We start from the raw sequence: 18,635 nt of genomic DNA, 5'->3' as shown, positions 1-18,635 counted from the left end.
TACCATACCGGGATGATTGGCGGTTCGAACGAGCGGATGAATAAGATCTAGAATTTGAGATAGTATATAATCATGACGAGATACTCTGGAGATGAGAGAGAAAATGGTATTACGAATAGGTTCGCAGGTAAGTGCTTCAGGTTCTTCGCCAAGAGGGGAATGTGGTGGATGGAAGGGATCACCTTCTTCTTGTCTCCAATGACTAAGTAGGCTATGAACCCATCCCCAATTCATCCAGAATAGGTGATGGCTAATTGGTTGATCCATTCCGGTTACACTGTCTTCGAAGTTCAGGTGAATATCCATATCGGAATAGCTGTCGGAGTTTAAGGAATTTGAACTAGATACAGGATCCATTTTGTGTAATCAGGTAAATGATTTTTGATGTGAAATAGATTATAGGACTTAGATTTGGTTGATAGTGTTCCAAATGAACATATATTTAGTAGCAATATCGTTCCAATATGTAAAGTTTTTAAATGTAATTTCCTTATTTTTAGTTGTAATAGTTAAATAAATAAGTGCGAAGACGAAAGACGCAAATCGCTCGAAAATGAAGATTTAAAGACAAAAACGAAGATTTGAAAGACCAAAACGTCCAAAAAGCTCAAATGTACAAGATACAATTCAAAAGGTTCAATTTATTGATGAAGAACGTCTAAAAATGACAAGAGTACAAGTTACAAAACGCAAAGTACACGATATAAAATTGTACGAAAGGACGTTCGAAAATCCGGAACCAGGACATGAACCAACTCTCAACGCTCGACGCAACGGTGTAAAAATTACGAGTCAACTATGCACAAGAATAAAATATAATATTTAAATAAATCATAATAAGAATAATATTAAATAATAAAAAGTTGTTAATTGAGCATAGTTCAGGGGTCGTAAATGAAAATTCAATTTATAATTTGGCCTATAAAAGGAACGATCTATGTAACGATGAGGGGGAGGAAGAATTTTTTCCGATCTTTTTTTTATCAATCAAATATCTATATCAATTATCAATATCTATATCTCTATCATAATGTTAACTTAATAAGATATAACAATAATCTTAATTTTAATTTTAAATTATGATAATAATAAGATTTATGATAGAGATCGTTTGAGTGTGTAAGTCGAAATTCTGTCCGTGTAACGCTACGCTATTTTTAATCATTGTAAGTTATGTTCAACCTTTTTACATTAATGTCTCGTAGCTAAGTCGTTATTATGCTTATTTAAAATGAAGTACTCATGATGTTGGGCTAATTACTAAAATTGGGTTATTGAACTTTGGACCATAATTAAGGTTTGGGCAAAAGACCGACACTTGTGGAAATTGGATTATTGACTATTAATAGATGGGGGGTATTGTCTAATTGAGTGACAAATCATTGGAGTCTGTCGAACCTATCTTCAAATTAATTAACCTAATAATTAATAATGATTATGGTTGTCCTATTTAGTGACGTTCATATGGAATCTGTTATAATCATTTAATTAATCAATTGGGTTGGGTAATTGATTATTCATTCTGATCAAGTGGATGAATTAATATTCATAAACTAATTAAAACAGGGGTGGATTACATACATTGATAACTGGTGTAATTGTTGACAGAAGTGATAACTGCGTCACAGTTTAAATCCTTAATCAGTTGGAATATTTGACTTCGGGTATAAGGGTAATTTGACGAGGATACTCGCACTTTATATTTATGACCGATGGACTATTATGGACAAAAACCAGATAGACGTATCAAATAAACCAGGACAAAGGACAATTAACCCATGGTAATAAATTAAAATCAACACGTCAAACATCATGATTACGGAAGTTTAAATAAGCATAATTCTTTTATTATATTTCTCATCGTATCTTTATTTACTGTCATTTTATTACTCGCAATTTTATTTACTGTCATTTTATTTATTGTCATTATTTTACGCACTTTAATTATCGTCATTTATCTTTACGCTTAAAATATAGAATCGACAAACCGGTCATTAAACGGTAAAACCCCCCTTTTATAATAATATTACTACTTATATAATTATATATATTTTGTATAAATATAGTTAAAAATATAGTAAGTATCACCAGCTCCCTGTGGAACGAACCGGACTTACTAAAAACTACACTACTCTACGATTAGGTACACTGCCTATAGTGTTGTAGCAAGGTTTAGGTATATCCCATCCGTAAATTAATAAAACTTGTGTCATATTTTGTAGTATTTTGTATTAAAAATAATACTATTTCGTACCCTCACGCTACATCATCAAGTTTTTGGCGCCGCTGCCGGGGAGCGCTAAAACGCTATATTTTTAATTATAATAATATTGAAATAGAATATAATAATATAATAATATTGAAATAGAATATAATAATATAATAATATTTAAGAATCAAAAATTTATACGTAAATTTTAAAAAAAGTCGTATTTATTAAATACTTCAGGGGTATATTATGTAACTTATAATTAATAATTGCTATCATGTCGCTTTCATGTGAATAGTAAATTAATTAATTTATTTTCATTTACTATTCATGAATAGTAAATGAATTAAAAAAAAAAAAATCGTTTTTTTTAAAAAAAAATCGTTTTTTTTAAAAAAAAAAAAAAAAAAAAAATTTCGTTTTAAAAAAAAAAAAAAAATTGTGTAAAAAAAAAAAAATTGTGTAAAAAAAAAAATCGTTTTTTTTTAAAAGAAAAAAAATTTCGTTTTAAAAAAAAAATTTGTAAAAAAAAAAATCGTTTTTTTTTTTAAATTTTAAAAAAAGAAAAAAAAAAGAAAAAAAAAAAAAAAAATTATTAAAAAAAAAATATATATATATTTTTAAAATTTTGTCTATAAAAAAAAAATGTTTTTTTAGTTTTATTACCTTTAGATTTTTAGACTATAGTCGCAACTTTTAGTATTAAGTTTAGTTTTGCCATAGTTATTTTTATACTTTTAGATTTTTAGGCTTTGCCGTAAAATCCCTTAAGTGCTTTTTCTTTAGACTAAGATTTAGGTGCCTTAAAATTTTGCGACGCCGTGTTAAAATTTTAGTATCCTTTTAAGTAATTCCCGTTTTTCGTTTAGAATCCCTTTTTAATTTTAGACGCGCTACAATTTTCTTATTTTTCGACCTTTTATTTTTTTCAACCATTTTTATTTTTCAATTTTTTTTTTTTCCGACGCACTCTTTTTCTCTCTTATTTCTCGCTATTCTAGTTTTAGGACATAGATTTTTATTCTACTTCTTATCTAAATTTCTTAAAATTACGAAAATTTATTTTAAGTGGTTAAATTAATAGACATCAAAATTTTCTGGTTCGTAGTAATAGTTGGATTTGTACGTGGACCGGATTATTGGAGCCAAACAGTCCTCAATTATATTGAGACCAAACGAATCCTGCCCCTCTGCTGCATCTTTTGGCTATTCGAAACGTGGGCAAAATCAGAAAAGTCTATTGATTGGATAATTTATTATAATTTTTCTTTCCTTTTAAAAACTAATAGGATATTCAGTGAATGCACCGAGCAAGACGTTCACCACCTTTTGTACGTTCACCACCTGTAACTAGATCAAGACATTTAACAAATATAACCGCCGTTGATTTCTCTTTAGAATCGTCATCCAGTAGACCAAGTACTTTAGTTCAAATTTCCGATAATCCATTTTTTGAACCCGACTTCACAATTAAGAACCCGGAGCATATTCAAGGACAATTCCAAGATCCTGAACCACTAATTATTCCTCCTGAGCCACAAACCATTAAATCAGAATCCTCTAGTGATTCGGATACAACAAATTCAATTATGGAAAATCTGGAACCTCTAAGTATGGAAGATCGAATGAGAGCCACACGCACGGGCCAAGGTCACGCCATTATTAAACCAGAAGTTAATGCTCCAGATTATGAAATTAAAGGACAAATCCTACACATGGTAACTAACCAATGCCAATTCAGTGGTGCACCGAATGAAGATCCTAACGAACACCTTCGTACGTTTAAAAGAATTTGTACACTATTCAAAATCCGAGAAGTGGAAGACGAACAAATCTATCTCATGTTATTTCCCTGGACTTTAAAGGGAGAAGCCAAAGATTGGTTAGAATCGTTACCTGAAGGGGCGATTGACACATGGGATGTTTTAGTTGAGAAATTTCTTAAAAGATTCTTTCCGGCATCTAAAGCCGTGAGACTTCAAGGAGAAATTGTTACGTTCACACAAAAGTCAAATGAAACTCTATATGAGGCGTGGACAAGATTTGGAAAGTTGTTGAGAGGATGTCCTCAACACGGTTTAGACACTTATCAAATAGTACAAATATTCTATCAAGGTGTCAACGTTGCAACACGAAAAGACATCGACATAACAGCTGGTGGTTCCATTATGAAGAAAACCGCAACTGAAGCTTACAAAATTATTGATAACACAGCCTCCCACTCTCATGAGTGGCATCAAGAAAAAGATATTTTTCGTTCATCTAAAGCGGCTAGAGCCGATTCTAGCCATGACTTTGATTCCGTTTCCGCAAAAATAGATGCTTTCGAAAGACGAATGGAAAAGATGAATAAAGATATTCACGCAATACGAATCAGTTGTGAGCAATGCGGTGGACCACACTTAATGAAAGACTGTCACATTGAACAAACGATGGAACAACGTGAGAATGTTGTCTACATGAACCAAAGGCTGGAAAATAGTTATCAAAATAATTATCAACCGCCAAAGCTAAACTTCAATCGAAATCAAAACATTCTTTACAATCCAAAAGGACCCGAAAATAACTGGTATAACCAACAAGGTCCAAATAACCAACCAACTCAAAACAACACTTTCAATCAACAAAGACCTAGCTTGTATAAACCATCACAACAAACCGAAGAGAAAAAGCCAAATATGGAAGAAATGATGGCAAAGCTAATTGAATCTCAAACACAATTTATTGAAACTCAAACCCAAACGAACGAGAGATTTGATCAGTCATTAAGAACTCAACAAGCTTCCATTTTGAATCTAGAAAAACACGTAGGTACTCTTGCTAGCATGATGAGTGAAAGGGAACAAGGAAAGCTACCGAGTAATACTGAAGCAAATCCTCGGAATGAGAATGTTAACATGGTTTCAACAAATTCTGAAAAACCAGCTCCGGAAGATGGAAAGGTTTTAGATGAGAGTAAAAATGAAGAAGTTACACCACCACCACCCGAGTATGTAAAGCCAGTGGTGGCACCATACAAACCACCCATCCCGTTTCCAAGAAAAGGAGTTGAGTATGAGCAAGTGATAGGTAATAAAGATTGTGATACCTCTGGAAAGAAGAAGAAGAAAAAGAATAAGAAAGTGCAAGAAACAAAAGCCGTAAATATAAACCCGGTGAAGACAGTTCCACCAAAACCTCCACCTAGGGTAGGTGATCCGGGTGAATTTATTGTTCCTTGTCTACTTAGTGATTGTGTCATGTATGATGCACTAGCAGATTTAGGTGCAAGTGTGAGTGTTATGCCTCTTTCCTTATATAAGAGATTAGGTGTAGGTGAGTTAACTCCAACGGATATGAGTGTTCGACTCTTTGATCAAACCATTAAGCACCCAGTTGGAATTGCTGACAACCTACCCATTCAAGTAGGCAATTTAACGTTTCTAGTCGAATTCATTGTCATAGACATAGAAGAAGACCCAAACATTCCTCTAATTTTAGGTCGACCATTCTTAGCGTCCACCAGAGCATTCTTTGATGTAGGAAACGGTAGAATGACACTTAAGAGTGGTGACAAATCGATCACCTTTATGATTCGAAAGTCTAAATCTCCACCAACCAAAACCGTTGAACCAACAAAAATGATTGGTAATAACCATGTTGTTTTACCAACTCCAACGGTAGTGCTTAATAATAATAAAACGCCTAAGTGTGGGGAAAATGAAGTAACACCTAATGACGACCCAATAACAAATAACCCCGTTGTTGATACGAAATTAAATGATCCCGTTATTAACAGTTCAATGAAGAAACTTTATAAACGGGCTATTGATGCTAGAAGTAAGGGGAACTTTAAGTTATGTAACCGGTTAGTATCCAATCTGTCGCCTAAAGAAAAGGCGAAGCTAGTTGAATTATGGGATATTACGGAAGAAGCCGGGCACTGGCTTAAAGAAAAAGTCACAGATATGCAAGTTGATTATGGACCAAGAGAAATTGACGATGAAGTTAATCACAATTTTGACACCACAGCTACCTAAGTGTGGGGAGATTCAAGTGTTCTAAAAAGAAAATGATGTCTAGAGTTAGTTGTTCTGTTCTCGTGTAGTTCCGAGAATGGAATCCGATTGGTCTTTTCCGCTAGCAGACACTAAAGAACTAGTTTTCTCCCTCCATTCTGATTTTTTTTGTTTTATAGGTTTTATATGAAATTAATATGTTTTCTTTTTAAGTTTTGTGTGAATTTAAAAACAAAAAATTACTTTATTTCATTAAGTTTAAAAAAAATTGATTTCTAAAATTCGTCGTGAGTTGAAGACTAGGTCGTTGAGCCGAAATTGCTTTACCCGAGGGCGGGACGACAAATTTTGTTATCATTATTTTTAATTTTATTGATTTAAAGTATGCAAAAAAAAAAAAAATATTAAATATTATAAATTTTTGAAAGTAGGGTAATATACCAAACTTCAAAAATATGTATATGTATGTTTGTATTTTATGTTATGTACAAAATAGGGTAAAACAGCGCACTTTCAAAGAATGTCATTAAGTTCAGCAAAAGCTTCTAATTTTGACGACAAGACGCAAAATATCAAATGTGATATAAGACAACATGTTTGCAAACTCGGTATTTCCAATAACTTTTCTACACTAATCACCCTCATGAATTTATAATTAGAGTCTGATTTCATACAAATGAGGGCATTGCATGATCTTAAGTGTGGGGAAGGGTTATAAATTCTCTCGGGTTTATACTTGGTTTATTTGCCAAATTTTGTGAAAATTTGAAAAATTTTCAATTAAATGAACTCAAAATCATGTTTATACATATTTATGAACGATGAAAACTAGGTGTTAATACCGAAATTATCGTTACCTCAAAAAGGACATAAATTGAGAAACAACTTAAAACGCTTGAATTCATTTAAATTAGAATAAAGGAGAATAAAAAGGCAAAGAAAGAAACTAAGTGTGGGGAGAATGTACCAAGTTATTCAATTAAAAACTATCTATCACATATTTTTGTACAAACAATTGAAAATACTTTTGTTTTGAACGATAATCAACTGTTTTATCCGATGAAAGAAAAGAAGAGATGGATCTACACGATGAATCAATTCCATCATTAAAAGGAAGTAAAGTCTTCCGAAAAAGACACACGCTTCTTGATTTAGATCAAGAAGTTGTCGTCCAGACCAGCTGTAGGTTGACGAAAAATCTAGAAAAGTCATCTCTAAAATCAGCAGGAAATCCACGGACCTCAGCATCAAACAGGGTCGCCAAGTTGTCAGATTTATCCTAACCATGAGACGGATTTATCTCGTACAATGGGGAGGCACCGTGCAAATTAGCTTGATAAGACTAATGAATCAGATCCCCAGAAAGGATAATCTCCTTAAAGATTAAAAATCAGCTTTTAAGACTGATATTACTCAATCCTTGAGATTGACCTTAAAGATTGAGAATTCAAACTCATGGAATTCAATGATATCTAAACTCGAGCTTGAACGAGAAAATATTTTGATCAAAAATACAAACCGATTTGTTTTCTGAAAACCCATTTTCAATGCGTTCATTACCATTGAACGTAAAATCCTAGGAATTCACCTGGAATTCATTAGGTCACCTGAACCAAATCGGGTGTCAACCGTAAGAACGGTGGTTGCATAGCATGGTCGGAGACAGGACCTTGTGCCAGACCGAAAAATCATAGGATGATCTTTACTATCGCTCCTACCAAGGATAGTTCTAGCATCCGACACGTTAAAAGACCATAATCATCTGCATGTCACGGGACATTGCCTTAACAGTTTCTTGTTCATCGCTTTCCTTTACAACCGGACGGTAGTTTGCCGAAAGGTAATATACGGAACACGTAAACTGGATGTGTGCTTTCCGATACCGGGATAGCAGTGGATTACACGAACCTAAATGTTTTTAGCCAAAATATTGATCCACAAATATATTTTGCAACACCAATGGTGGATCAAATCAGAAAACTTATCTAGGGTAAAAGCTAGATTGAATTTTCAAAAGATCAAATGTTTTCATAAAGATCCTATTTCCTAAAGGATCTAAATTTTTATAGTCATGTGGGACTGTAAACCGCCTTTCAAATGTGCACTTTGCTTTGGAAACCGAAAGTAAATCGGCTATTTGATTGCAAGTGTCGTTGACCTAAACCCAAGGCAACTGTGGATGACACACCCACCTTTAACCATCATTACTGTCATTGTTTATACCGCTATATCAAAATCACTGATGTACAAAATGTGATGAATAAAAAAGTGATTCATGTATGTTTTTATTTCAAGTTCTGTATTGCTTGAGGACAAGCAACGCTCAAGTGTGGGGATATTTGATAGTGTTCCAAATGAACATATATTTAGTAGCAATATCGTTCCAATATGTAAAGTTTTTAAATGTAATTTCCTTATTTTTAGTTGTAATAGTTAAATAAATAAGTGCGAAGACGAAAGACGCAAATCGCTCGAAAATGAAGATTTAAAGACAAAAACGAAGATTTGAAAGACCAAAACGTCCAAAAAGCTCAAATGTACAAGATACAATTCAAAAGGTTCAATTTATTGATGAAGAACGTCTAAAAATGACAAGAGTACAAGTTACAAAACGCAAAGTACACGATATAAAATTGTACGAAAGGACGTTCGAAAATCCGGAACCAGGACATGAACCAACTCTCAACGCTCGACGCAACGGTGTAAAAATTACGAGTCAACTATGCACAAGAATAAAATATAATATTTAAATAAATCATAATAAGAATAATATTAAATAATAAAAAGTTGTTAATTGAGCATAGTTCAGGGGTCGTAAATGAAAATTCAATTTATAATTTGGCCTATAAAAGGAACGATCTATGTAACGATGAGGGGGAGGAAGAATTTTTTCCGATCTTTTTTTTATCAATCAAATATCTATATCAATTATCAATATCTATATCTCTATCATAATGTTAACTTAATAAGATATAACAATAATCTTAATTTTAATTTTAAATTATGATAATAATAAGATTTATGATAGAGATCGTTTGAGTGTGTAAGTCGAAATTCTGTCCGTGTAACGCTACGCTATTTTTAATCATTGTAAGTTATGTTCAACCTTTTTACATTAATGTCTCGTAGCTAAGTCGTTATTATGCTTATTTAAAATGAAGTACTCATGATGTTGGGCTAATTACTAAAATTGGGTTATTGAACTTTGGACCATAATTAAGGTTTGGGCAAAAGACCGACACTTGTGGAAATTGGATTATTGACTATTAATAGATGGGGGGTATTGTCTAATTGAGTGACAAATCATTGGAGTCTGTCGAACCTATCTTCAAATTAATTAACCTAATAATTAATAATGATTATGGTTGTCCTATTTAGTGACGTTCATATGGAATCTGTTATAATCATTTAATTAATCAATTGGGTTGGGTAATTGATTATTCATTCTGATCAAGTGGATGAATTAATATTCATAAACTAATTAAAACAGGGGTGGATTACATACATTGATAACTGGTGTAATTGTTGACAGAAGTGATAACTGCGTCATAGTTTAAATCCTTAATCAGTTGGAATATTTGACTTCGGGTATAAGGGTAATTTGACGAGGATACTCGCACTTTATATTTATGACCGATGGACTATTATGGACAAAAACCAGATAGACGTATCAAATAAACCAGGACAAAGGACAATTAACCCATGGTAATAAATTAAAATCAACACGTCAAACATCATGATTACGGAAGTTTAAATAAGCATAATTCTTTTATTATATTTCTCATCGTATCTTTATTTACTGTCATTTTATTACTCGCAATTTTATTTACTGTCATTTTATTTATTGTCATTATTTTACGCACTTTAATTATCGTCATTTATCTTTACGCTTAAAATATAGAATCGACAAACCGGTCATTAAACGGTAAAACCCCCCTTTTATAATAATATTACTACTTATATAATTATATATATTTTGTATAAATATAGTTAAAAATATAGTAAGTATCACCAGCTCCCTGTGGAACGAACCGGACTTACTAAAAACTACACTACTCTACGATTAGGTACACTGCCTATAGTGTTGTAGCAAGGTTTAGGTATATCCCATCCGTAAATTAATAAAACTTGTGTCATATTTTGTAGTATTTTGTATTAAAAATAATACTATTTCGTACCCTCACGCTACATCATCATTGGTATTCTTCAATACATAATTTACATATGTATATATAATAACAAAATTCCATAAATTACGGAGAAATTTTCGAAAGATGACAGGAAAAGTTTAAAGTAACAGATACGCTAAGATATGAATTTTGTCGATACACTATCTATGCAGTAAATGAAGTAAGACATGTCTAGACTTAGGAATGATAAGCAAGTAATTTCCAACAATAAATGGTAAACAAAACTCGGTAAAAATAGATACGGTCATAGTCCAGACTCACTAATGCATCCTAACAATTACCAGTTAAACACACTAATGCAAATTCTGGTTCCCTATGACCTCAAGCTCTGATGCCAACTGTGGTGACCCATCTGAATCCACTTGGACGAATACATCATTCATTGATTTCATAGTGAGGTTTTGACCTCTATATTATACGTTTTGTAAACATTCCATTCTTTTGAAAAGGCACACCATAAATGAATATATAAATCCAAGGTTTTCGACATCTGATGATTTCTACGTATAGACAATCACCGTATATAATATTTTTTAACAATACATCCGTTGACAATACAGTCAAATAAGATACATGGTGATGATTTTGTGAATGCAAAGTTTTCTCGAATAAAGCATGTATGACTCCATGCACATAGCTTGTATAACGTATAAGCAAACAGCGGAAGACTTCTAGGAACCTGAGAATAAACATGCTTAAAAGTGTCAACATAAAGGTTGGTGAGTTCCTAGTTTTAATGTTGCGCATAATCTGTATATAAAGATGGATTACAAGATTTCAGTTGTTTCATCCGAAACGTTTATCAAAAGATTCTACGAAATTGAGAACCCTGGTAACTAAACTTTAACGTTATAATAAGGACCCCTGTTTTAACATACACGCAACCAACATGTATAATACACGCAATCCAACGTGTACTAAACTCAAATAGCATACGTCTGTTTTATAGTTCAGGCTAGGATTTCTATACTTGGAACAGACGGGGATGTCAAGCCCTATGGATCCATATATAACTACTCGCGCCCACCAGTTCTTATAACCGGCAGTTACTAGTTACCAAAGCTAAGGGATTTTCGATTCAAACTCGGTGTAGAATTTAGTATGTACTTGTATCCATTGCGTTTAAAATAAAGTGCATGTATTCTCAGCCCAAAAATATAGATTGCAAAAGCAATTAAAATGGGAGCAAATGAAACTCACCTTAGAAGCACATAAGGTCATTCACCGAAATGTGACCGAAACTCGGAATGCAAAATAACCGTAGATCTCAACCTAGAGAATATATGTTGGTCGATAAATGTTTAACAAGCTAGGTCGGGTCATAGTGTATCATAATCCTAATGCTCGAGACCAACATGCAAAAGTTAACAAAAGTCATCTCAAAAGTCAACCTGACCCAATATGATCTTTAAATCTGTACATGTTTATTATCATAGTATAAGTCTTGATAATTGAACGAATTTATAGTTTATCAAACTCAAAATATCATTTATTTCAGGAGCTATATTATATTTGAATAATCATGGCAATCGAAAATATTTTATTATTTCACATAGCTTTCCAATACTTGTAAAATCAGATTATAGTGTTTATAAAGCTTTAAAACATGATAAGACAGTCAACTTTGACAATTGTTCAACAAGACGAGACGTGTTTTATATAGAAATTCATTTACTCGATTAGTAATATTTGAAAATCCAATTTATTAATCTCATAGACAAGTTGTTTAAATATTAATTTACAGTTTCAAACACAATTTCAATTAACGTTAACCATAATTCAGTTGACCATATCTTTTAATCCGTTCATCGAAATCACGCGATTTCTAAATGAAAAATTAATAATTTTTCGCCAGCTTTCCAAAAACATGCATATATATCAGTAGCATATGTATCAAATTCGTGATTCATCATAAACTATCTAACGACAAAATTAAAGCATACAAGCATGCATAAACATATATACTCGAGCACTAGACATGGATACACTATTAATATATAAAAGATAAGATATGAATGCTCACGTATCAATATTGTGATTCAATATTGTAGGAAAGTACGTAGACGCAACGAAGATGATAAACACTAGATTGACCTCACAAGCATACCCCCGAACATTACCCATAACCTCCATAGCTATAACCCGTAATTTCCTTAGCTCTAACCCATTTGAAAACCCAGTTCATAAACACGCGAGCAGAACCTCGACGTAGTATTTTATGTATGAATAATAATAATAATACTCCTAACTATAAGATTAATAATAATATTAATCTTAGTAATAATAATAATATTAATAATTTAAATAAAATAAATAACATACAGAGTAATATAGATAGAAATATATATGTGTGTGTGTGTGTGTAACCAGTGCACGACTCCGCAATTTATAGATGTTTGCTGATTTCTTCACCCATGCGATCGCATGGGTTTCATGCCCATTTACCATGCGATCGCATGGCCAGCTGGTACGTACCCAATATGTTTTGTTTTCTTGTTTGTCGACATATTATTCACTGTAGCAAATAGTGTTACTGTAGCAAATTAGTGTTTACTGTAGCAAATAGTGTTTTACTGTAGCAAACAGTATTTATTGTAGCAAAGTCATTTTTACTGTAGTAAATAGTGTTTTACTGTAGCAAGTTGTTTTTACTGTAGTAAATAGTGTTTTACTGTAACAAATAGTATTTTACTTGTTCATCTTAAATGTTTTAGTTAACTTATCTAAATATCAATCGAATCAATAAACGAATGTTACTATCGTTTACTAAATAACTTGAAATTATATATATGTATATATCTTTATTTAATATACATAAATCAGTTTTTAAATACGCATTGCAAGTTATTTATGATTACTTAATATTCCAACTTATTGTATATATATATATATATATATATATATTTATATATATATATATATATCTATTTACAAATAGATGTTCATGAATCGTCGGTCAATAGTCAAAGGTTAACTGAATATATAACATTAGTTCAAAAATTTTGAGAATCAATATTACAGACTTTGCTTATGGTGTCGAAATCATATAAAGATTAAGTTTAAATTTGGTCGAAAATTTTCGGGTCGTCACACTTTGATTAGATGTTCCTCCCTGTTGATAGTTTTGATTACTCACGTAGTTCACATGAGCATCTGAATTCATGGGAATATCATCTAGATAAACATGATTGCATTGAGTTATTTGAGGATAATTCTTTGTGAGATGTGGACCCTCGCATCATTGACAACCTACTTGCATTGCAACTACCGTTTATTGAATCTTCTTCAATTCTTTCCCGAATGTTTGAAATTGTTGCAAGCATCACTTGTCCATTTTCACTCTCGACTTGTGCTACATTCATCCTTGCTAAATCTTGCGGTGAAGGTGCCCATTCATATGTGTTGACCGAGATATCTTCTAGCATAATTTCGGCCGCATTTGGTGATTTGTACATAAATACCCCACTGGATGAAGAATCAAGATATCGATTTGTTAACATATTACAACCTCGATAGAATGTGTTGATATACTCCTTCTTCGTCAAACCATGCGGTGGGCAAGCTCTTAGTAGCTTCTTGAATTGTACCCATGCATCATACAAACTCTCGTCACTCCGTTGTGTGAACCCATTAATCTCCATTATAAGCCGCTCTACTTTTGATGGTTGAAAGAAATGGTTGATAAACTCGTTTGTTAATTCTTGAAAAGACCTTAAGGATTCGGATGGTAAACTTCGCATCCAAGCTTTTGCATCTCCTTGAAGCGTGAAGGGGAATGCCCTTAGTTTAAAGGTGTCATCGGTGACGTTTTTGGTTTTGTAAATATCACAAAGATCATTAAAGTATTCAATATGTTCGAACGGATTTTCATCTATCAACCCATGAAAGTATGTATCCTTGATCAACGTGAAAAAGTTACCCTCGATCTTCCAATTATCCGCTTCAATTGTGTGAGAACCCGTCCTAAACCATTCGGACGAAGTCCATATTGATTATAAACGATTCACAATAGTTGGTTACATCGTGAGGTACTTGACCTCTATATGATACATTTTACAAACATTGCATTCGTTTTTAAAAGACAAACTTTCATTTACATCAAAAGTTGACGACATGCATACCATTTCATAATACGTCTAACTATATTTGATTTAATAATAATCTTGATGAACTCGACGACTCGAATGCAACGTCTTTTGAAATATGTCATGAATGACTCCAATAATATCTCTAATATGAGCAAATGCACAGCGGAAGATTTCTTTCGTACCTGAGAATAAACATGCTTTAAAGTGTCAACCAAAAGGTTGGTGAGTTCATTAGTTTAACATAAATAATCATTTCATAATTTTAATAGACCACAAGATTTCATATTTCCATTTCTCATAAACATACGTCCCATGCATAGAGACAAAATATCATTCATATGGATTGAACACCTGGTAACCGAGATTCACAATATGCATATAAGAATATCCCCATCATTCCGGGATCCTCCTTCGGACATGATATAAATTTCGAAGTACTAAAGCATCAGGTACTTTGGATGGGGCTTGTTGGGCCCGATAGATCTATCTTTAGAGTTCGCGTCAATTAGGGTGTCTGTTCCCTAATTCTTACATTACCAGACTTAATAAAAAGGGGCATATTCGATTTCGATAATTCAACCATATAATGTAGTTTCGATTACTTGTGTCTATTTTGTAAAACATTTATAAAAATTGCGCATGTATTCTCAGTCCCAAAAATATATATTGCAAAAGCATTTAAAAAGGGAGCAAATGAAACTCACTATACTGTATTTTGTAGTAAAAATACATATGACGACATTGAGAAATGCAGGGTTGGCCTTCGATTCACGAACCTATATCATTTATATATTTATTAATATTCATAGTTGTAATTGAACACACACACACACACACACACACACACACACACACACACACACATATATATATATATATATATATATATATCATTTGTATATTAATTATAATAGTAGTCAAAATAATATTAATAGTGGTAAAAATGGTAATAATTATAATACTTAATATTACTAATAAAATGATAATGTTAATAATTCTATTAATGATAATAATAATGATATTAATAATTATAACTGTAAAAATATTAATTTTACTGTAAATGATAGTTTTAATAAAAGTAATAACTTTGAAAACTTTAAAATACAATGATACTTTACTTTGATAATATAATGATAATAATAATAACATGTTAGTAATAATAAATTTTATCATAACATCGTGTTAAATTGGTAATCTATATCTATAGTTCCTATAATTTAAAGTTATAATCAATTTCATAACATTTAATAATAATAATGATAATAATAATAATAGTAATAATAATAATAATAATAAAAATGAAAATATAAAAATGTATACCCTTTTGAAAGCTTTTCTAAAAAGAATTGCCCAAGACAGGGCTCGAACCCGCGACCTCCTACTAACTAGACAACACCCTTAACCATTCCTCCATATTCATTTTTCTGAATTTATTTTAACCCAATTATATATATGCCCTTTTTAATTCCTTGATTCAACCCAACTTCAACGAAGCCCGACTGAATCCTAAACTCTTGGCCCAACTTCGGCCCAACATATCACTTCTATTGTTAAAAAAAAAATGTACACGCCTGGAATCGAACCCAGGACCTTACGAAAGGCAACACACTCTTCAAACCACTTCTCCACTCATTCATATCTATTATGTATATAACATTTAAATTGTATTTAACCCCTCACTGATATTCATCTTCTTTTTCATACACCTTCATCATCATGTCATCATTCCATCATCATCATTATTATATCATCACAGAAATATACCAGGAATACATATATATCATCATCATCGTTTTATCATCATATCGATCATCACATCATCTTACTTAACACCATAATCATCAAATCATATTAATCGAATTATTGTTATCATCTGAGAACATAAGTACGATCATAACTTCGCATTTTCATCATTATATTTCATCACATTCAAGAAACTCCAACTACTTGTTTCATTACCCAACAACAACATAAAAGCTCTTGGTCCTAATGGCAAACTAGAAGTTCTCGGCCCAATTGACAAAAGGAGTCCACTAACTTATCAAGTGTAGACTTATCAATGCAGAGAATTGTAGCAGAAGTAATATGCGAATGAAATAAACAAGTGGGGTTGTCTATATTGTTTTTGTCGGCCAATAAATAAAGTAGTGATCTTTATTTATTTTATTTTTTTATTTTTTTTAAAAACAACGAATGGATTCCAAGAATTTAATAATACTCTAACAAGGATTGAAGTTTTACGGTTTAATTACAGGAATAACTTACAGTAATCATTCACGTTCGTTTTCATCATCAAACTAGTATCATCTCGTTATAAACACGTCCACTATTGTTTTCACCTTACTTCACTACGAAGCATTACCATCATCGTTTTCTGGTTACATAAACAGATTTGAGACAAGCCAATTACAGTTAACGGTGATGATCATGTGAGTTTTTAATGGTGTTTCGAAATAATAACTTAATAAAAGAGAAAGAAGAGAGAGAGTGAGATGGTGAGAGATGAAGGTGACGGTGGTGCTTAATCTTAAGTGGGTTATGGTGGTTCTTGGAGTTGAGACAGAAAACGAAAACGCAGCAATGGTGCAGTTGCAATTGCAGTTAACATGGTGATGGTGTTGGATAAGTATGTTTAGCAAAGTGTGAGAGAGGTAAAGAGAGAGAGAGAGAGAGAGTGGTGATTAAATGAAGAATGAAGGTGGTCGATGGTTGTGACGAGTTGATCAAGAGTAAGCCGTAGGAGGTGTGGTTTGGATGATCGAATGAAGACAATGATCGGTGGGTTTAATGGGTGGTGACCGGTGGTTGTGGAGATGGTTGATTTACCAAAGAGAAATGTGATCGGAGATGTGGTGATAAATCAATCTATATACATGTTTGTATATATAAGAAGATAAATGGAATTAGAAAACAAAACAATGATAATCTTTAATAAAGTGCACAGTATTCGTAATAGTAATATATGTCTTTCACTAATTCAAATTCAATCATATTATGTCTTGGTTCAGTTTACGGAACTAATTGAGAACAAAATTTTAATATAATAATAATTAACTTTCAAGTTTGAAAATGTGTAGGAATCAAACACGCATAGTAGACTAAATTTATCAATTAAGTACAGTATCCAAATGATTTGTTATTTAGTTACCGACAGTTTGTCACGGAATGCTATATTGTGTCCATTGCTAAACAGTTAACGTATAAAAGTGTCCCTAAAAATCCCAAATTTTTAGATTAAATATATTTAATTATTTCACTCATTAACTGTTTGAAACTTGATCAAAAAGGTTGATAATTATTTATTTTCTGTTCCAATTTATATGTACGGAGTACTAATATTTAAACTTAAAAATGTAAAAATACTTTTAACCATTCTAAAATCTTCGTAATCGATTTACAGTTCAACTTTTATTTTAATCCATCATAAACTCATATTAAATCTATATGAATGCTAACAAAATGTCAATCGAGTATTACTGACGTTTACTAATTAAGCTCGAAATCATTTATATTCTCTTTCTATATATAAACAGTTTTAAAATAGCAAAGTTAATTACTAAAACAAATATATTATATATTTTTAAACAAATAGATTTAATATAACATTATATATTTACAAGTAATATTTATATACATATTTATATATATCTATATATTCTTGAATATAGTTTCCATTAATCGCTTTTGATTTTATTTATTTTACAATATAAATCCTAATAATCATATTATATAATATTATATTTCAAATTATAAATACTTATTTAAATATATATGTTATCTATTTACAAATAGTTGTTCGTGAATCGTCGAGAACAGTCGAAGGTTATATGAATTCATTAAATAGTTCAAAAATTTTGAGACTCAACTTTACAGGCTTTGCTTATCGTGTTGGGTTCAGCTTAAGATCAAGTTTAAATTTGGTCGGAAATTGCCGGGTCATCACAGTACCTACCCGTTAAAGAAATTTCGTCCCGAAATTTGAGTGTGGTCGTCATGGCTAACAATAAATATGTTTTCCTAACGAATATGAGCTGATAAATTGAGTTTTATCATCTTTGAGTAATATGGATAAAACATTTTTTTTTATGAAGGGTACGAGTGAAGCTATCATGAAAGAGTGAAATGAGTTACTGTAGATTCGTCATATCTT

At 31.8% G+C, this 18,635-nt stretch overlaps 1 non-coding gene across 1 annotated transcript; it reads left to right on the top strand.

Moving 5' to 3' along the window:
- Window positions 1–13,940: 13,940 nt before the first annotated feature.
- Window positions 13,941–14,047, top strand: LOC139878893 (small nucleolar RNA R71). Its single transcript, XR_011769755.1, has one exon. It is a non-coding gene; the product is annotated as a small nucleolar RNA R71 (small nucleolar RNA).
- The last annotated feature ends 4,588 nt before the right edge of the window (window positions 14,048–18,635 follow it).

The sequence above is a fragment of the Rutidosis leptorrhynchoides genome, chromosome 11 (assembly GCF_046630445.1).
Source record: "Rutidosis leptorrhynchoides isolate AG116_Rl617_1_P2 chromosome 11, CSIRO_AGI_Rlap_v1, whole genome shotgun sequence".
Classification (NCBI taxonomy): Eukaryota; Viridiplantae; Streptophyta; class Magnoliopsida; order Asterales; family Asteraceae; genus Rutidosis; species Rutidosis leptorrhynchoides.
Note: the sequence above shows the minus strand (reverse complement) of the source record. Positions and strands in the feature narration are given on the sequence as shown.